Raw genomic sequence first — 22,276 nt, 5'->3', positions numbered from 1 at the left:
AAGTAACAGAGGAAAAGGACAAAAGAACAGATGGAACACGTAGAAAACAGCTAACAAAACAGGAGATTTTAATTAAGCCAAAATAATATCATAATAAATGTGAATGGTCTAATACACTACTTAAAAGACAGATGCTGTCAGATTGGTCAAAAAAGTAAGACTCAACTATATGCTGTTTACAAGAAACCCACCTTCACTATACAGACATATAGGCTAAAATAATAGAAACAAGATATACAATATGAACACTAACAAAAAGAAAATTAGAGTAGCTGTATTACTAACACTCAAAGTGGACTCCAGAACAAGGAATACTAGTGTGAATGAAGAGGAATATTACATAATAAGAAAGGGATCAATCTTCCAAGAAGGCATAACAATTCTTAATGTGTATGAACTTATCAGGCAAAATACATGAAACAAAAAGTGATAGAGAAGAGAAATAGAAAAATCTACAATTTTAGAGGGAGACTCTAATATTCCTCTCTCAGTTATTAATGAAACAAGTAGACAAAAAACCATTAAGAACACAAAAGACCTAAACAACCCCATTAAGCAATTTGACCTAATTGATATTTCTGGAACATTGTACCCAACAACAGTATAATACACGTTCTCTTCAAGTGCACACTAAACATTCACCAAGACAGACCATATTCTAGACCAAAAAACAAACATAAACAAAGTTAAAAGAATAGAAATCATACAAATTATATTGAGATAAAAGTAGAATTACATTAGAAATTAACAGAATAAAGACTTCTAAAAAGTTCCTAAATATTTTTAAACTAAATGCACTTTTAAATAACACATAGGACGAGAGGAAGTCTCAAGGGAAATTTTAAAATATTTTAAAATAAATGAAAATACCCCATCAAACTTGTGGAATGCAGGCTAAAGTAATGGTTAGAAGGAAATAAATAGCATTAAATGCTTATATTACAACAGAAGAAAATTTACAACATATGTTTACTCCTTAAGAAAATAGAAAAAAAGGAAATTGAACCCAAAGCAAGGAAAAGGAAAGATATTTTTAAAAAAAGAGCAGAAACAATGAAATTGCAAAGAGAAAAATAACAGGCACATGGAATTTTTAAAATCTGGATTTTTGAAAAGATCAACAAAATTATAAACTTGTATACATAATAAGAAAAAAATTGATGGCACAAATTACCAATATCAGAAATGATGAAAGGAACATAGCTACAAACCCCTATGCACATAAATGGATAATTAGGGAACACCACAAACATTGCTATGCCCATAAAGCTGAAACCTTAGGGGAAGCAAATCAATTCCTTGAAAAATACAAAATACCAAAACTCATCAAGAAGAAATAGGTGCCTGAATAGGTCTGCGTCTATTAAAGAAATCGTAGTAAAAAAACTTCCAACAAAGAAAATTCTGGGTCCAAATGGTTTTAGCAGTGAAGGCTACCAAACAGAAAAAGGAAATAATACTAATTCTATATAATCTCTTCAAAAATACATCACAACCAAGGCGAGTTTAGCCCAGGATTGCTAGGGTAGGTCGATATTTGAGAATCAATCAGGATAATTATATTAAATATGAAGAAAAATCCCTGTCAACATATGGAGGAAAAGCATTTAATAAAATTTAAAATTCAAACTAAAAACACAGGGGAAATGACTTTACCTCATAAGGTCTCTGCATAACACCTCGGTACCATACTTATTAGAATAGCAAGACCAATTATTTCATCCCTAAGTTGAGACACAAGGCAAGGAAGTTCTCTGTCACCACTCCTATTCAACACTGGACTAGAACTCTTCGCCAGTACAATCAAGCAAAAGAAATAAAAGGCATTCAGATTGGAAGAGAAAAAAAAAACTATTTCTATTCATAGGTGACATGATTTTCTATGCAGAAAATCCCACAGAATGTACAAACAAACCTACCAGGACAAACAAGTGACCTTGGCAAGGTCATAGAATGCAAAAAAATTTTTGTATGACTATATACTACAACAATGGAAACACAGAAAATGAAATGCTTAAAAGTATAAATCTAGTAAAACATGCACTAGATGGGTCAATCCTTGACCTATTCTTTACACCATATACAAAAATTAATTAAAAACTGATGAATTCACTTACATGCAAAAATTAAACTGAAACTTCTAGGAGAAAACAGGGAAATGTTTCAAGACTTTGGTTAGGCAAAGAATTCTTAAATACAATAAAAGTTTAACCCATTTTAAAAAGTTTGTTCTGAGAAAGACACTGACATTGTTGAGAGAATTAAAAGATAAGACACAAGGTATGAAAATGGCATAATGCAGCCCACTATTATGTATAATTATAATGTACCAACAAAAAAATAAAAATATTTTTAAAAAAAGATCAGCATAGACTAGGTGTAATTATTAGTAAATCACATTTCTGATGGAAGACCTATATCCAGATTATATAAAGCACTACAAAACTCAACAAGGAAACAAACAAGCCATAAAATAAATAAATAACTATTCAAAATTACCTCCCTTTAACATTCTTATATTATTAATTTTTATTTAAATTTGTATATTTTTTTCTAGTCAGGTATGGATTGAACTACGGACTCTCATCAATTTTCATTTGTACCATATTATTTGAAATTAGACCTTTTACCTGTTAATCTTCTATGTACATTATAATGACAAAAAAATTGCTTTTTTTGAACTCAGGACATAAATTTCATATAAATCTTTAGTCAAAAGATGGTTTTTCCTATCAAGTAAGATTGATTTTCTAAACAGCTAAAAAAAAATTACAATTCTCTGAAGCTTCGAATTTTATTTTTCATCTTTTAAATAATGAATGCTAAGCATGAATGACCACATTTTTCATCACCATACTTCTTTTTTCTCCTACTATCAAACCTAAACAATTCTGGAACAAGATGATGAATGAAATAACCCTATTTACTCATATTTCTTCACTTACTTCTCATCACCTGGTACCATGTTTCTGTAATTCACTGCAGGAACAATATGAGACAAAACAAAGAAATTCTGCATGAAAAAATATCCTATGAGATCAAGTGATTTAATATTTAACTAACACCTTCCGTGTGAACACCTGTCATTTTTTGCCCAAAATCATACCTGGTCAGGCCATATTTCTCTGCTGGAAACGAGAGATTTCTAGTATCTGACACACCAAAGGTAACCAGTAAATATTTGTGGAATGAATGACAGACCTAGGTCTATCTCTCTTCCTCCTTCCTTCACATTCTTCCAGTGATCCTTGCCTGCACATGGCAGTACTGCTGATGAAAACAGCAGAAGAGTCAGGCACCATAGCACACACCTGTAATCCCAGTCACCTGGAAGGCTTAAGCAGGAGGATTGCAAGTTTGAGGCCAGCCTCAGCAATTTAGCAAGGCCCTCAGCAACTTAGTGAGGCCCTGCCTTAAAATAAAATAAATTTTTAAAATAGGGACTGGGGGGATGTGGCTCAGTGGTAAAGTTGCCTCTGGGTTCAATTCCCTGTGACAAAAAAAAAAGGGGGGGGAGAAAACAGCAACAAAACATTCTGCCCCCCACCCACTTCTTCCTTCCAAGATTAGTGACCAGATCTTTTTGCCAATTTCTGTGCTAAGTAGATGTTGAGGAGAAAAGATCTTGGAAAGGAGCACATCTGGTTGCTCAATTGAACACCAAATGTCTAGCACGGTCCTCTCTATCAAGTGGAAGCAAAGGGTAGCATTTGACTCATGCTTGAAATGAAAACAGGCTAAAATAAGTAACTTAAGCCAGTGCATGGTAGAGGCTGGTTTCCCGCTAAGCACAACTACTAAAGCAGTCACTCATTGACCTCAGTGTCAGGAAAACTGTTTCCTAATCCAGGATCTACCACTCACTAATTGTGTCTTCACCAAGTCCCAGCCTGTCCATCTGAAGACGACTAACAATACTGAAACAAAGTCATGATTTTGAGCAAGCAACAAGAGGAGGACTGGGGAGGTTCTGGGGAATGATGGGCAGCAGGAGGTTGGGCAGGACCATCTGTGAGGCCTTTTCACATTTGGTCCCTCCTGACACTCCTCCACTCCATCCCACCCCCTTCAGAGTGACCACTGCAGGGTGAGCTGCTGCCACTATTACTCTGAAGGCCCTCAATAACTCAGAAAACCTTCTCCAAGTCTTTGAGAAACAGGACCACGATTTATGCTTCTTAGCCACAGGAAATCCAACATTGGGCATGCTGGACTTTCTTCTACTCCAGCCTCTGCTCCTTCCTCCACTCAGCTACATCCCAGAGTTTTCCTCTTGCACTGAGCTTCTCCAGCTTTTCCATATACGCCATGTCTTTCATCACCTGTCGCCATCTTTGGGAGACACGGTTGGCTGCCCCCCAACAGCCCAACAGGCAGCCTTGCTTTCTTTCGCGCTAGCAGAATTCTGACTATGTTCACATGGGGAGCTTTGTGTGCTCAGGAAAGGTGAGCCCCACCCTCAGCTTCAGAAGCCAAAACAATCATAGCTATCCTCTTTTCCTTTGCCAGTCACTGGTTTAAAGGTAGCTATGTGACCACTGTGGCAAATGACACCTGGCCAAAGGCACAAGAAACTTCTGGGAAATAGTCTTTTCACATCCAGAGGAAAGCTGAGAAATAAGCCCTGTCCTTCCCTCTCTGCTTTGGATGTTATCATATGAAGGCAGGATGGAGTCCCAGTCACATTATGGAGGGCAGGGAAAGTCAAGAGAATTTTCTAGAAGTCAGTGAAAACCTATGCCGCTTTGAACCACTAAGCCCACCAGATACTTTATGAGAGACAGTAAATGAGCCTCAATCACATTACTTGCTTTAGAAAATACGCTTACTGATACCCTACCTCATGGCCTATAGAAAGCCCCTCAACTTTTTCTCCTACAACAGCCAAAGTGCTCCACTTCAGAGCTCAAGAACAGTTTCCTTGGGAGGTTCTGACTATGTCTCCAGGCCCATGAACAATCTGACACTGTGATCTGTACATCCATTCTTCGAAGTAGACTGTGAGCTTCGCAAAGCAAGCCCTTTCCCCCTCAGCAGGGGCCCTGGCCTGGGCTGTGCTCTCATTAAATGTTGCATAAATGAGTGGAGGCTTGACTGACAGATTAATGGCACTCAGGCTGTCTACACTCTACTCCAGACTTCCTTTAGGTGTTAGTGAGAAAAGGCAGTGACATGCAATGGACATGTTCTATTTTTGTCTGCCCACAATTCAGACTTCTCCTTGGGAACTGTCCCGGACCCCTATGCCCTGCAGTTGAGATAGGACTATGGCAGTGGCTGAACTAATCCTTCCAGGCTCTGGTGGATTTGGTTAATAGGCCCTCTTCTCTTGTGGAAATCCACTCTCTGTCTGTTGGGATGGCTAGGCCACATTTTTGTCCAGTGGATCTATGATTTGATAAAAAGGATTGAGGAAATAGAAAATCAATCAGTCTCCCCCCAAACCCCCCTCCCAGTAGATGAAACAAAGGGGAAAAGAGCTAAGATGTGTATAAGAGGGAACTAGCCATCCGAGAGTGATAAAGTGGGAAAAGTCCAGAGTGGTGTTTACATTTCCAGTTACTAGCTCTGTGACCTTGAGCAAGTTACTTAAACCTCTCTGAGCCTGTTACCTAAAGATAAAATAGGTATCATCATCTTACCATAGCCCTGGAACCCTATGGTTCTAGCTATACTGGAAATCAGAGCCCTCACCTTTTCATTTATGTGATCCAGTCAATTTCCACATTGCATAAGGCAAATTTCAAGTGACCAAAACCCAATCCAAAGAATTCTGACAGGGTTGGTAATGATGATGAGCACAGACTGGTAAAAGCAGGACCTGTGCGCTGGCATCTCTCAATCTTGGCAGCTAGTGGAAGATCAGCCCGGAGAGAGTCAAGAGAGGTAAAGAAGGCCCACCTCAATGCACCCCATCAGCATCGTGTATCTCTCTTAAGGGTCTTCTGAATCCCACTTCTTTTCAGAAAATCGCAGGGGCCCAGGGAGGCATTAAGAGTTACATTAGCACATGAGGGTAAAAAAGGAGAGAACCTTCATCACGCAGTGTGGGAAGCAGTGTGCAGGTCATGTAATTTAAGACTATCGTAAGATTATAATACCTATTTCATCGTTAGGAAACAGGCTCAGAGAAGTTAAGTAACTTGCTCAAGGTCACAGAGCTAGTAACTGGGAATGTAAACACCACTCTGGACTTTTCCCACTTTATCACTTTCGGATGGTCAGGCCCTGGGAGGTGAACAACAGTACCCTTCCACCACCCGAGACCCCACAACGCCCCAGAGCACACAGATCTGCAGTCTTACTACCTAAGCCCCCGGAGTCAAAGCAGCCTCGCCAGCCGGCGCGGTTTCAGAAGCCCCAGGTAAATAGTCAATGTGTTGGTCGGTTATTTAACACCAAAAGTGAAGAGCCAGGCAGGGGGAGCAGCGACACCCGCGCTGGTAAAGCGCCGCAGAGAGAAAGGCGGGAGCTCGCTGGCCGCGGGCTTCAGATCGGCCTTGACCCCAGGACAGCTCTGCGCTCTCCGCAGTAGTTTGGCCCCCAGCCTCTCTTTCCCTCTCCAGAGCCGTCAAAGTCACCGGCCCCGGCGCCCTGGGAACTTAAAGACCCGTGCAACTCGGGCCCTGCCCCGCCGGCTCTAGATGCCAGCTGCACACAGCGAGGCGGCGGTGGGACCCCGACCCCTCCGCTGGCCGCGGCTGGGCGAGCTCCGGGCTCCCGCGGCGCGCGGGGCGGGGCGCAGCGCATTGCCCGCCGCAGCCGCGCGGCCCCGCAGGGCCCCGGTGCCCGGTCGGCGGTCCCCAAACCCACCACCGCCCGCGGCCCGGTGCGCCGGTCCCGCTCACCTGCGCGGTCCGTGCCCGCCGGACCTCTCCGCACCCTCGCTTCGCTCCGGGCCCCGGCTCCGAGCTCGCCCGCCGGGGGCTGGCGCTGGCTGCGGCCGCGCGGGGCGGGGCGCGGCTCCTCCCCGCCCCGAGCCACCTGGGGCGCCCGGGAGGGGGCCGGCCCGCGACAGGTGAGCCCCGCCCGCGAGGAAGCAGCCCCAGATCCCGGCCCCACCGGGAAACCTTAAGAGTCCTAGGTGGGGTCGAAGGGACCCCACCGGGTGGCCGCGTGTTAGGTGACACCTGGGACTTAGTGCTTGGGAGTCAGCGAGAAGCCTGTTCCCTTCCAGTCTGACCCGCTCAGAAAATGAACAGAGACTGTGAGTCAGACCCAACCAAGCACGAAGAGAATGAGTGCAGCCCCTTGTTTTGTGGAATGAAGAAATGAAGAGCAAAGACCCTCAGGGGCGAAAATGATGGGCCCGAGGGTACAGGTGAGTTAGTTCAGAACCGGAAGAACTTAGACCTTTCTGGACCATTCCATTCTACCCCCATTTACACCTCACCGACCCTTCAAATAACTTCTCCCCTTTCTAAAATAGCGACATTAAGTTGTCAGTAAGATAATATTAGATAGTGATGTCTTTCCCGCTCCTGGATCGTAAGCTCAAGGAGGGCGGGAACCTGTGCCTTTCCACTGTTGACTCTCCAGAACCTTGAACAACTCAGGACAGAGTAGGTGCTCAGTTCATACTGAAGAACAGCAAGATGTGGCCCAGTCTTTAGAGCCCAGACTCAAGCTAGCCCCCAACCCAAATTTGCTCCCATATCACTACTACCGTATCATTTGAAAGCCCAGAGTCAAGCTGCCTGGCTTTGAGGCCACCCTTTCCATATTGTTTCTTCCCACACACTGCCAGCCAGGCAACTGGCTTATGGAAGGGTTATACTCCCAGGGCACCTTCATAAGTGGTCCAGCAAATCTTTAGGTAGATGTCACAGACAGCGGAACTCTGTCTTGCCAACCTTACAGTGGTGGGAATGTAGGCCTGAGTTTGGGGAAATGATCCAAGATCCCACAGCTGATAGCAGAGCTGAATCTGAGGCCCAAATTCACATCTCTAAAAAGAACAAGAGTGGCCTGAAGTCCTGAGGAGCTGGTGGGGCCCTCAGCCAGGAAAACTTGAGTGGAAGCAGAACTTCTGCAAAATCAAGGTGTGGGTTTGGTCCTCTGCTGAGACCTCTGTCCTAATCTTTCCAGGTATCTTAGGTCAAGTGTGATCTAAGCCATTAGCATTTATTGAGGTCCCTGACAGGTTCAAAAACAGTGGCATATTTTTTAAGTGTTCCACTTAACAAAGAAATGGCCTTACTGCCCGAGCACCTACACACACACACACCTGCTCGTGTGTGTGATGTTCCCACTCATGCATTGATTTCATTTATGGACTCATGAAAGAAATCTTTCCCAAATGTACCATAGGAAACACTGTACAACTTTCAAGTTGCATGGAGAACATTCCTTCCTCTAAGTATTTCGGGACAATTCTAGGTCTAGACATTAAACCCCCAAGACCAAAATTGAAATTCTCTACTAAGGTGAAGTCAGGGCCAAGCTCCACCCTTCCTCTCATAGGCCCAGCACTTTTAAGACCTGGACCCCTCTGTCATCAGGGGGTCCCACATCAATGAGTGTTTAAGATCTGTTGTTACCTGGCTGGTCAAGGCACACTGAGCTAGGCCAACCTGGATGCCCCACCTAGGTGTGCCCTACCACAGCTGCCACTCCCTGCACGGTGGGTGGGGAGGCTGGTGTCCCAGGGTGAGGCTGTGATAGAGCCTACCCTTGCCACTTGTACCAGTAGGTGGGGCTAAGCAAGGGAGCCGCTCAGTCTCACCCAGGCCAAATGGGCCCAGCCCTTTTTATGTTCTGGTTTCCCTCAATAGAGCCCGTGATCCCCTGTGATTTGGGATCCTCCTGCTGTGTGTGATCTTGGCTGGGCCAACCTCTGGTAAGTGATGCCACCCGGAAAGGCCTGAGAAACTTTAGTAAGACGCAGGTTCTGCTCTAGTGCTCCTTGCACGCACACACTCGTACTCTCTCACACGCTTGCCTTGTATGTGTCTGTGTGTCTGTTCTGAACTTGCTGAGTCGCTTTGGGCAATTGTTCCCCAACTGTTCCTCAATTGTTCCCCAATGTTCCCACTTGGAAAACATGCAGCCACAAAATCAGACAAGCTCTCTGCTTGAAGTTCTCTGCTTGAAAGTGAAGTATGAAAGTCTAATACTGTTATAAGTTTAAGTAGAATAATGCAGAAGTGCTTGAGCCAACTATCAGCACAAAATGACTGCTCGATACTTCATCTGTCATTAATGGGTGCCAGATTGACAGTGCAGAGAGGGCCAGGATATGATTTATTTTGATATTAAAGTGCCAATTAATTCTTGCAAATGACTGAGTTTGTTACTATTTCCTGCTGGTACCTAAGAAAATGATATTTGAACTTGGAAATCTTCAGTTTCTTCTCTGTTTCTAGTTCTCTGATGGTATCATGACAAAGAAATTATCCAAAGAGGCTATAATTATATGTATACACACACACACACACACACACACACACACACATACATATATATCTGAGCCTCAGGATTTATTTACCTGCCTAATTCTTTCTACCCTTATTTAGAACTCAAAGTGTACATTAATGCTGTATATTATTTTCTGAGAAAACTTTTTATGAAACAATATATATAACATTCCTGGAACATAGTAGCAGCTCAGTTAATTATAACTAATATAGGAATACTATAGTGAAATAGTCAAAAATATTAGGGCAGAGAGAGCATGAATTCAAATAAACAAAATTGATAATCACTTTCTTAGACAACCTGGAACTAAATTCACTGGCTCTAGAAAGAGACTATTTGTGTTCAAATCCAGCCACCATTTACAAAGTCTGTTAATCTCTGTATGCCTTAGTTTCCTCCTCTACAAAATAATAATAGTATATCACAGAAAAGCTGGGAGACATACATAGAACAATAACTAACCTTTAGTGAGCAGCTACTTTGTACAAGGCATGATTCTAAATGCTTAGGTTCTTTTTTTTATTTTATTTCTAGGTGCTGGAGATTGAACTCATGGCCTCATGAATGTTAGACAAGTACTCTACCACTGAGCTATATCTCCAGCCCAAAACAGATTTTTATTTATTTATTCTTAATTTCGTGCTGTGCTGGGGTTTGGACTCAGGGCTTTGCTTGTGTTAGGCAAGTGTTCTACAACTGAGCTACATCCTTAGCCCCTTAGATTCTCTTTTGAACCTTGACCCTAGAGTAGGAATTCTCAATCAAGGACCCCACACCCTGCAACAAGCTTTCTTATTTTGTGTCTACATTTTTTTTTTTTTTTAATTTTCCTAAAGAGAGCATCCACAGCTGTCCTTAGTTTGCAAAAATGTCTGAGTCTGAAAAATAGGAGTCACTGCCTTCCAGATTAGCCAGGGGTTTGGAAGCAGAAAGATTTGTTTTAGAGGCTATGTAAGCCTGAATCTCAAACAGCCTTGAGGACAGGATCACCACGGCACTACCAAGGACACAGATCCCTCCTGGAAATTCTGATTCAGGAAAGCAGAGTGGTTTCTGAACAAGCAATTCCAGGGCTTCCCACCTATTGGCAAGCCTGGGAAAACTCAGCCCATCCCCCTCCTCATTCACAAGTGAGGACATAGGCCCAGGGATCAAGACAGCCTGAAACACATAGGTCAAGGGACCTCCTCTCTAAGTCAAGCCTTCATCCACTGAAACACAGGAAGAAAAATGACACTCTATCTCAAAACCCTGCTTTACACAGGGGCACTCTCTTTTTCATACATAAAGTTTTTTAAAAAGAATTTTTTTAGTTGTCAATGGATCTTTTATTTTATTTATTTATATGTGGTGCTGAGTATTGAACTCAGGGTCTCACACATGCCAGGCAAGCACTCAACCACTGAGCCACAACTCCAGCCCCACACAGGGGCATTCTTAAAATCACACTTCTCCAAAAAGGAAAATAAGAATTGCAGTCATAGCTGTTACATTTCAAAGATGCCTAGAACTTTCTTAAGAGAATTACTTGTACTTCTACTTCACTCCAACAGGAAGGTCTCTCTCTCTCTTTCTCTCTCTCTCTCTCTCTCTCTCTCTCTCTCTCTCTCTCACACACACACACACACACACACACACAAACACACACACACACAAACACACACACACCTGACATGGCATCCGGCACCACTATTTGAACAGCTGAGGCTATTCAGCTAACTCCTTCAAGGGACATCCCACAAAAATGTAGATGTTGAGTCCCACTTCCTTAACCCTCAGGCTGATGACACACTGAGCACGTCTTCCCAGGGACTCTCCATCTAGTGTCATCGAGTCCTGCAGGCCCCACAGTGAGAACCAGCTCCTTCCAGGCAGGAGCTGAGTTGGACTCAAGGCAGGCCACTGCTGTGGGGAGGATGCTTGTCAAAGTGATTCTCAGGGACACCCAGAAAAATCAGCTGAGGAATGATCAGACAGAAGGCCAGAATCGCCCCTTCCTGACTGGTGAAACTCTCTGGATGCTTACCAAGGGCAAGCAAGGATGTGTGTGTTTCTTTGGGGTTTTGATGTTCACCAATCACAGAGTCCTGATGTAGCAAAAAGTTAAAATAACCTTCCCAAAGTATTTTGGACATACATCTCACGTACTAGTCCAGCAAGCAGAATTTCCAAGGTGACATACTGCAGTGGCTCCATTTTTCTGAGAAGAAGACGATAAAAAGATGCAGGTGGACCCCTTGAGTCTGTACTTGACCCTGAGGCTGAGCAGCTAATCAGCTTTTCCATATTTATCCCTCAGTATTATTCTTTCCACATGCAGAGTCTGTGAACCAGTGTGAATTTGCTTGGCTATTTAAAACACATCAGCTAGGGATGTACTCGCCTCTTTGACTTGGATTACAGAACAAGTGCTGAAACGTGGGCTACCAATTTATGCTCTGCTCACAAAACTATTCAAATGCCTTTCGGTGCTGTTTTTTCATGTGTGTTTGGTGATACCAGGAATCAAACCCAGGGCTTTGCATGTGGTAGGCAAGCGCTGTACTGAGCTACACCCCCAGCCTCTGGTCTTATTACTTCTAAATCCAGGAGAGAAATTCTTGATTATTTTATCTTTCTTTTCTTTTCTTTCTTTCTTTCTTTCTTTCTTTCTTTCTTTCTTTCTTTCTTTCTTTCTTTCTCTTTCTTTTCTTTCCTTCCTTCCTTCCTTCCTTCCTTCCTTCCTTCCTTTCTTTCCTTTCCTTTCCTTTCTTTCCTTTGTTTTTACTTCTTGTTTTTGAAGACAGCACCAACATACTAATCATCGTTCTACTTTGGTAAGCAGATGAAGGATGGCTTTTCCATACCGCTGTGGAGAAAATTCTTTGTGTAAAATAAGACACGCCAGGCAGACTCCCTGCCCCAGACCTTTGCACCTGCGGTCTCCTCTGTTTGCAACATTTCTCCAGATCTTGGCATTGGTGGTGACTTTGTTCATTCCCCTGAACTTCCACCTGACTATTTTCTTTGCAGCACTTGAATATACAAAATCATCTTAGAAATTGCTCTTGACTTGTTTATAATTTGCCTCTAAGGAAATGAAGACTCTCTCTTGTCTTATTCCCCTCTCCCCAGCTGTGCTGAGTGCCAGATAGGTGCTCGAATATTTGTTGAAAGAATGAATGGGTGCTAGCATTTTTGCAGAGGGCAAATTTCAACTGCTCTTTTAAGAGGCAACTTAGACCTGAAGTAAGCTCTGATATGGGAGCAAAGCAGGATTTGAGCTCCATTTCTCTATGCTCCCTGGCAACCATGCAGCCCTGGGAACTACAACTTCACGGTTAGGAAAATGGAATCTGCAGCCACCTCCACCACCTACTAGCTGTTTTGTTGGGCAGCTCACTTACCCTCTCTGTGCCTTGGTTTCTTCATCTATGTAAAGGGAGAATAGCAGCACCTCTTATCTATTCCTTGTAAAAGATTCCAGAATGCACAAGAAGCACTATTATTGTGAGCTGTCAAAATACAGGATGCTTTATGTCACAAGGTGAGGTAACTTGAGGCATCTGGTTCATAAAGGAAGAGTGGGAGCTCTTGAACCCACCTTTAAACTGCCAAGGTCCACTTTTGATCATGGGGTTCCTGGCATATAGCATACACTCAACGGAATGACCGTGGCAAAACATGTCTACACAACTAACATCAATTCTTGATCTAATTGTGCCAGGAAGGCTTCCAATGTCTTTGATCTTCTGCATTGTCATTGCAAGTTTTGATCTTTGCATGCCAAGGGCTGATGCAACAGAATGATCCCTAAGTTGAGCAGGGTTTTCTGGGAGTAGGCTCTTCTGACAGCGTGCATGGCATGAGGGGAGCCATTTGACCTCATGGGTAGGGCTTCTATTCTCTTCTGTTAATTACCAGGCAATTTCTCCATGTCTTTTCTTCCACTCTAAATGTTGGTGATGTACTATTTCTTTAAGAGCTCCCCTGTATATATGCTCAATATGGTTAAGTCGAAAGACAGTATTTACTTCCAACAACTCATAGGGGAATTTGGGAGTAGCATTTGACAGTAGCTTCCAACCCAGACCTTTGGGATGGACCAGCAAAGGGCTATATTAGCAGGAACCTAAGCTCTAGGGTCAAAACTAAAAATGCGACCTTGGACAAGTGACCTTACCTCTTGGATTTGGGGTTTCTCATGGGTTTGTGGTCTGTAATGAACTAATGCATAAAAAGCAAAGGCCATGATCATAGTCATCACATGTTTCTGAGTGACAGGCCCAGAGGCAGAGGCCAGAGCTGCCTGACACTGTGCAGTGAGCATCTGCCTCTGGTCTGTGGCCGTAGGAGGTGGAGTTTGCTACAGAAAACAGTCGTGTCTCCAGAGGCTGGCAGAAACTGAGTGTGCTTTTGTGTAAGGCTTGGCTAAATGACTCCTGAGCATCTCTAATCTCCCTTTGGGGAACTTGCTAAGCTCCTACAAAGATCCTGCTGGGATTTCATCTCTAACTGTGATTACTGAGCTTCCGCTTCCCCATATGGGAAATTGCAAGGACTTGATTCATGACCCAGTGTCAGGGCTTTGAGTTCTGATGAGCCCTCTGGTATGAAAAGCCACAAGGCAGCGTGGAAACCACTCACTGCAGTTATTCACAAGGTATGGTACATCCTCTACACAGGAAACAGCAAGAGCAGCTTTTCCTCCAAGAGAAAAGAGGGTGAAGAAGTAGATGCAGTGGATTTATGAGGGTGCAGCCCTTGTGAATGGAATTAGAACCCCAGAGCGCCCTGCCCTCCTTTCCACTGTGTGAGGACACAGTGAGAAGTCAGGCATCTGCATCTTGAAGAGGGTTCTCCCCAGAACCTGACCACACTGGTGTGGAACTTCCAGCCTCCTCCAGAACTGTGAGAAAGAAGTGTGCCATTCCTAAGCCTCCCAGCCTATGGTGCTTTGTTACGCCCCAGCTGACTGATACACTGGGAAAAGGAAGAACCCTAAATCCAGGGCCACCAGGAGATCTGATTTCAGTGGGTAGAATCAGATGATTCCCGGTGGGTCCTCTTCTCTTCCGCACTAAGTATTGGTACAGAGAGGTATAAGGCAATAGATAGGGTCTGGGATAAAATGACCTCCTCCTAGGAAGTTTTTGATAATAATCTCTTTTTTGAGTAGTACTATTATCAAATATTTTCCTTCGATTTCTCATTTAATGTCCACAAGACACTGTAAAGACTAGAAGGCAGTGGGCTAAATCTCCCTTAACTCAGGTGTGAAGATGAGGTCTTGAATCTCTGTAGTTAGACACCCTGACCATAGTCCCTTGGCTGGTGGATAGGAAGCTTAGGGTCAGTCCAAGTCCTAAGTCCACAGTTCCTTCTGTGTGGAGATCCTCCGTGGTATAGCTGCCAGACAGCCCATACTCCAGGGGCACACTGTGGTGTACACATCCCAGAAGAGGGTGTCACAGTGCCTGCCTACCGCCACGTGGCACCGACTGAAGGAGTTAACATTCTGTCACCCAGACTATATCTGCCACCAGCCTGTCCCTCCCAACCCTGCTTAGCCTGGCAGAATCATCCTGACAGGAAAGGCACAAAGGAAGGGAGTCAGTGGTTCAGCAGGGAGCCCATAAGGGAACCCTACTTCCATTTCTACCCCCTTCTGTGGTTGGACTTGCATATGCATGTGTGGCATGACTGACATGTTTACTTTTTCTAAAATCTAAAGCTCTAAATCGAGAGCCTATTAATCATTATGACAGGGCCAGGAAAGAATAGGGGGCAGCCCTTTTCACCAGGGCCCCCTAAATAGCGTCCACAAGGCCTCACACATCCCTGGAGATGAGGGAACACCCATCCTATGCTATTTAGACCTTCCCTGAGAGCCTGTTGAGATGGCACAAGAGAGCACTGATAGTCTCACTTAAGAAGCAGAGGTGACATATTTTAAAATGCAAACAGATAATTAATGTTCTGAGGACAAAAAAAGTCACATGGATAATATGTTAAATTTGCATGATGAAGTCGGCACACTGACAGAAGCAACTGCTGCTCCTTTTCCAAGTGTGCTAGGTAGGAACAAGATCTTGAGGAGGACAGGGCACTACTGAGATGCAGATACTGGAGAAGCCCTGCAGGTTGGTTTATCAGGAACCCATTGGGAGGCATCTGCCTTCAGCCTTCATTTTTCTTTCCTAGATGCATTTGTTTGATTAAACTAATTCAAATGTAAGTATCTTAGATTCCCATGAAAGTCACAAAGGTATAAAGTTTTGTATAATTTATTTATTTATTTATTTGTATTAGGAACCACGGGCACTCTACCACTTAGCTACATCCCCAGTCCTTTTTAGTGTATTTTGAGATAGGGCCTCCCTAAGTTGACAAGGCTGGCCTAGAACTTGTGATCCTCCTATCTCAGCCCCTCCAGTAGCTGGAATTACAAGTATGAATCACCACACCTGAATTTAGTATAAATTCCTTACAAAAGAGTTTAAGTGTTTTTTGGGCTGGTTGCTGATTATCACCACATACATACACACACACACACCCAAACAGTTCTGAGATATTTTAGCAATATTTTAGCCGTTGAGAACACAACCTTAGAACTGGATCATATGGGTTTAAATCCTGGCTCCTCCTCTTACCAGCTGTGAGACTTTGGGCAAGCTACTTAACCACTCTGTGCTCTTTCCTCATCTGCAGAAGGGAGATAATGGTGCCTACCTCATGGGTTATTAGGAGGATTAGATGGATTAATACATGTAAAGCACTTAAAACAGTATCTGGCACACAGCCAGAATAGTCTCTCGAATTAATTGACTGCTTACTGCCACTTTCTGAATACTTCAAGGTTCCAATGCTGTTACATGTCATCCGGAACAAGTCTGTCAATTTCTCTAATTCATTTACACATTCTGAAGGAATAACATTTTGTTGTAGGCCAATCTCTTTGAAAAGCTGCACTATGACAATCATTTGCAGTCTGGTCATGGGGAATGGTGAGGATCTGGAAAGTGCTAGAAGGGAGAGGGCGTCACCTGGGACTCCCAAACAGCAACTCATTTTTAATAAGGAAGCAGAGCAAATGGGAATCCCAGCATTTGCCACACAGGGTGCTGCAAGTGGAAAGACTTCAACAAGTAACCTGCAAATTTTGAGAATTATTTTGAGCCCAACTAAACACAGAAATTGGTGGTTTCTTTGCAAATTGGATGAAAAACTACCAAATGCCATAGGGAAAGTTACAAATCCCATGGCTCAGGATGCCTTTTCTCATCTCATGTGTCATGAGGGAGGTCTTCTACCTCTGTTCAATGCATTATGTACATAAGACGAATTACAAGATGTAGCCTGTCACAAGTGCTAGAATTAAATGTGCCACACACACCACCAGATTTCGCCTTTGCAGATTATTGCTTCAGTTTCATTTTGTCCCACAGATGCTCCAGCTCTATGCTTCCGAGGCAAAGCCCCAGCAAACTTCAGAGCTTGAGGGACCAGGAAATCTCAAGAAAGGCTTGCAGGAGCTGTCAAGGCGCCCTACTGCATTGCAGAGATCTGTGGGGGTCGTTTTCATTGATATTGAAATCGGCTTTGTAATCTGGTTCTTTCAGAGGCCTGCTTTCTCATCTCAGACAGGCTTCAGCCTGAATATTCATCCACCACGCTTGGAGTTTACTATGTAAGCCACCTCTAACAATTTTAGATCTGCAAACTGCCTCTCCTGAGTTCTTTGGAGAATAATTTCAAGAAAGATGGGTAAAATATCATGAGAGCAAGCCATTTGCAGTGCCCTGAATAACACTTATTAACCATTCACTTGGCATTCATCCTTTCCATTTTTAATTGATTAAGGCAAAGAGGCTTATTGTCTGGCTCTCATGCACCATTAACCAAACCAAAAAAAATTGAGAACAAGGATGCTTTACACACACAGTGCTATGCATGGTCACATGGTTCCAGTGACCTGAGGCAGGGAAGTCTTCTGGTTAAGAAATCAGATAAAAATATAATCCTGTGTCCTGCCATTGCTGTTCTCAACTTTGATGTCTTCTCATAAGCTCAGATCTATACCTTAATACTAAGAATCAGTAGGTTAAACAGGAACACACTTGCCCAATCATTCTCAAAAGTTGCCAGTAATCTTTCAACATATACAGGGCTCCAACTCATTAGATGAAGGCTGCCCGTGCTCTACGATCTACCATTAGAATAAGTGTGTTTTCCAGGCAGGAAGAAATTCAGCCAATTCAGTGGTCTACTGAGCTTTGATTCAATCCTACTTATAAAAAGTCAAGAAGAAACGTTTTAAAAATGCACAGCTATCTTTTCAGAATTGAGGGAACAAATGTCAAATTTTTAGTACCTCAATGAAAGAAAAAATTTAAAGTAGGTATTCAAACAAGGTTGACTTCATTCATGCTGCTCATTGGACAGCTACTCTCTTGAAATGAACTTCTGTGAGGCCAGAAAATGATTCATCCTAACACAGGGATCCTGGTGCCTTCAATGAGAGGTCTCTAGGGTGACCCAGATAAGGAAAAACAGACCCGACAAAGTTTAATTCAGTTTTATTGTCCACTTTTAGTATTTTTCAAATTGTACAACATGCAGTCTGCCAGAATATCCATACGTCTTCATTTTAGAACCTAGGAGATAACCAAAATTTTCCACAGGCCAGGGGAGGGTTACTTCTGGATCTTTTGTGGCAGGTATTGTGTGGCTTTGTTAATTGATACAAACTGCCATCTCCCCCTCAAACCACCAAAACAAGTTTGTCCACACATTTTTTTTTAAATGAAAGCTACTGTACAGATACATAAAGCCCAAAAAACACACATCTGCAGTACACGTGACACACTTTACAAACTAGACGTGTAATTCTACAGAATGCCCTATTCCCCTTGTGTTTACACACAATGAAAAGTATTTAAAATTGATACACAATTTTTAAGTAAGCAGATTTCATGGACTGATGCTTCCTTCAGCAGTTACCTGGCCCTTATTCAATACTTTTTTTTCAAAAGTCTAAATTGTGTTAAATGAAGCAATTTTGGACTATGATGGTTCCTTTCATTTGCTTAAGACACTCAGGGTGGGACAATTAAGTGAATTCGCCCCTGACCTCTACCAATTAAAAACTTCCCCAGTGAGTCCTGTATCTAGAGTCCAAATAGCTCCTGCCCTGCTAAAACATATGCACAAAAGAGGGGACTGTTAGGAGCTTTTATTTGCTTTCAGTTATTCCTACAGAAAAGAGGAGCTGAAAAGTTCCCCTGGAGTCCTGGTGATGTCTTGGTTTTGCTTCAACAGGAACATCACTTCCTTATGAGCACTTACAGGCTTCAGCAAGTCACTAGATGCTACATTCTAGAAAAACTTTTCTTCACTTATCCCAGTATTTCTATAAATTCTGATTTTCTTAATCATGTGATTCTATTTCCTTTAAAAGTCTTAAACACGCTTATTGTCCTGCCTACCACCTGCCATTCAACAAAAGCAAACCACACAGCATTTGAAAAGATGATATGTGCATGTAGAATTCGCTAGTAATTGATCAGATCAATTTGCCATTAATATATTCTGGGTCCCAACCATCAATCTTGCTGTCTCAAACAGTATTCCTCTAATTTAGCAATCCACCATCCTGCAGGTAGAAATTATTTGTATAAGCCATCTGACTATTCTCAAAACATAAAAGAGTAAACTTTCTAGAAGTAGCATGAAACATAAAATTATTCAAAGGATAAACACACACAACATGCACACACATACACACACACACATACACACACACAGCAAAAAGCACATATAACCAAAAACACAATCTTAGACTTGAATGATCAGACATTTAGAATATAAGGAACAAAAGTCTAAAAATAATAAAATTGCATAAATATGGCATTTTTTTAAAAAGTGGCCTAACAGTATATGGTCTTGATATAATAACTGGCTTATTAAACAAAATAATATCTAGGGTCCATTTAAATAAATTCTGTAGTCCTTTCCAATGATCTGCCTGCCTTTTTGGACCATGCAAGAAAGTTGGCTTAGCAGTCCTGTAAAGACTGGAGCTAGGTGAACTGACTGGCTGATCAGCAACTAGCAGAATTATCCTTAAAAGACATTAAAGCCAACTTCTCCTGTGAATAAAAGTAAAGAAAATTTTGCAAGACCCTCATAGAGATCAAGTAATGTGGAAGTACAAGTGAATGTTTCTTTTTGAAACATGAAAGGGCCAAGTAATTCTTCAGAAGTAGAAAAGGGGCACCCAAGGAAAATTACTTTGGAAAGAATCGAAAATAATCTATTTTATGACAGATATTAACAAAGGCAGAGAGAGAGGAGAGAGAGAGAGAGACAGAAAGCTGCTGACCCTTGCTCAATTTCCAAACACAAAGAAGTACAGTTGCTTAATGGACAATGTTAAGTAACATGTATGACAATTGTTTCATTGGCAATCCTCTCAAAGACCAGTGTTTTAGTTTCCAGAGTCAGAGGCAAACATATCAACAGCAAGGTTATAATCTGTGGCATATGTTATTACCTGACAATGTTTGCAAAACTTGCCCTAAAAGGACCCTCCTGTCAGGCTGCAAGCAGTGATCAAGAAGTTATGCTGGGAAGACACTGACAATGAAACCAAATGAAAACCATAAAATAAGTGAATGCAAAATTGTCATCCTCATGAAAGAAATGATTCAATAGAATTCACCCTCCTCACTTCCCTCAAAAACAAAACACGCAGAGACAAATACAACATTTAACATATAACTTAAGCAGCATAGCTTTGCCAGGGAAATTTTACACAAGATGAGTTGGAAGTCAATGCACAGTCCTTAACACACCCTCACCACAACACACACGTGCACACACACACACGTGCATACACACACACATAAAACCTTTGACCCATAAGGCCATGAGAAATCCTCCCCTGGCATATACTTCATTCCAATGGTGACAGCTGCAGGGGGACAGTGCCAGCCCACATGTCTTGGGCATGTATATGGTAGGATGCTTTTACAGAGATCGGTTGGGTTATCACCAGCTCTCCCCTAAATTTGTCATAACAAGCAGCAACACGCAAGAGCAACTTACTTGAATCCTTGTCAGTTTCCCTGAAAACTCGACTACTTGGAAATGCATCCTTTTAATATGCCCAACTGGAAGTAAGGAAGTCAGTTCTAGATTGATGTATTTGAATAAACTAAGAGCTAAATGTAAAAAAATCCATTTATACTCATTTCTTCTAATTGTGCCTAAAAGAAGATAAAGCTTATCTTTAAGAGAGAATTCAAATAAACAGTCTGTAATAATGGGTTAAAATAACAACTTTTTCATGGCAGCTTATTCATAGACAGGCACAAATTTTGTCAATTACTCTCCCCTCCCCCCTCGTCCCCAGGGCTTTCTTTTTCAGCTGTGGGAATGATGCTGGATTTCTTTGCAAGGCCTCCTCAAGCTTAAGATGGCTCCCTAGAGAAACAGGCCATCCCCCATGCAAGCTCCCCAGAAGGATCAGGGAGGAAGCAAGAGGGGGGTGGCCCCATCTCCACTCATCCAACTTTGCAGCATTTTCAACACGTGTGAAGGAATGGAGTTCAAACCAACTGGGCCAGCAGAGACTAGTCACTGCAGGTTCGATAGCAAGCAGCTTGGAGGTGAATTTATGACTTCTTGCATTTACATAGATGTGTTTGAATGAACAAATTCTACATTGCTATTGTCAGATTGTTTTTCTGCCTTGAAGAAATATGCTTTGCATTTTAACAGGTGCCATACTAAAAGGTGTATTTTACAGATCCAAAGATGTGACCAGGATATTCAAAATGCTCCATCGGGGTAATTTGTTTTCGGAAAAGTGTTCTGAATGAAAATTTTGAACCCTATAGCAGCATTTTTTTTCCCTAAAAATATAAAGTAATGTGTTTATATTACAGGAAACCAGACAGTTGAGGCAGAGTGTGATTGCCTGCCTCCGCGGCACTTGGTTGTTCCCCTCCAGGGAATGGCACATCAGGGTGTTCCGGCGGGACAGTGCACTGCCAGAGAGGCTCTAGGACGCCCAGAGACCACCCGACGCCCCGGAGGCCCAGGCAGTGGAAGTGGTTTTGCGTAGTAAGTGGATCTTCTGTAATCAGCTTCCGATTTCTCAGAAAGAGAAAAGTCCAAGCACACATCTGTACACACAGAAATTCTACACAGCTCAAAATACCTGAAACTGGCATACTGCAGATGGCTGGGGTAAGCAAGTATAAAAGAAAATGGGAACTGTGTAGGAGGGGGGAAATAAAGGAGTTGGTGATTAATGTAGTCCTTGACATGCTACGTGGAGTCAGATCTGTTGAAAGAGAACCAAAGAGAGAACATAGGAATTAGAGAACATAGTAGAAATTCCCTCCTTAGAAATTTTTCTTTAATTCTAGAGTTTTAGATCAGAGCTGTCCAATAAAAATAAGTGAATCACAAATTTAATTTTTATTAAAATTTTAAAATGGAAAGAGACAGGCAAATTATTTTAGTAATGTATTTTGTATAATGCAATAATTTCAACATAAAGTCAATATCTGGAGATACTTGACATTAACACATTACTCTTGAGAGACTTATACTTTTTTTTTCTCTTTTCTTTTTCTCCAGTGAATGTTTGCAATATGATGTCTATTTTTCACTTCCCTCTTCACGTCCAGCACCGTTCCAGTGCTCAGTAGACATGTGGCTAATGGCGAACTGATTGACAACACTGCCTCCTACGTCCTGGTTTAGGTATTTTGTCCCGACAGTCTCGACATTCTCTTCCAAGGTAATATCTGCTGAGCCGAAGGCCACGGCAGTAACACAGCGCTCTGCCTCTGCCTAAGGGGTGATC

At 42.5% G+C, this 22,276-nt stretch overlaps 2 protein-coding genes across 11 annotated transcripts in view; both read right to left on the bottom strand.

The window, feature by feature from the left end:
• Lypd6b (LY6/PLAUR domain containing 6B) overlaps positions 1–6,921 on the bottom strand; it is a 190,007-nt gene extending 183,086 nt beyond the window's left edge. For 9 of the 10 annotated variants that reach the window (XM_047547354.1, XM_047547358.1, XM_047547356.1 and 6 more), the window contains exon 1: positions 6,849–6,921. The gene's annotated coding sequence lies outside the window, so the exon portion shown is untranslated. The remainder of the gene's footprint in view (positions 1–6,848) is intronic. The other variant, XM_047547363.1, reaches the window with a different exon arrangement.
• An 11,044-nt stretch (positions 6,922–17,965) lies between these two features.
• Kif5c (kinesin family member 5C) overlaps positions 17,966–22,276 on the bottom strand; it is a 152,801-nt gene continuing 148,490 nt past the window's right edge. The window contains exon 26 of the mRNA XM_047544429.1: positions 17,966–21,748. The gene's annotated coding sequence lies outside the window, so the exon portion shown is untranslated. The remainder of the gene's footprint in view (positions 21,749–22,276) is intronic.

The sequence above is a fragment of the Sciurus carolinensis genome, chromosome 3 (genome assembly GCF_902686445.1).
Source record: "Sciurus carolinensis chromosome 3, mSciCar1.2, whole genome shotgun sequence".
Lineage (NCBI taxonomy): Eukaryota > Metazoa > Chordata > Mammalia > Rodentia > Sciuridae > Sciurus > Sciurus carolinensis.
Note: the sequence above shows the minus strand (reverse complement) of the source record. Positions and strands in the feature narration are given on the sequence as shown.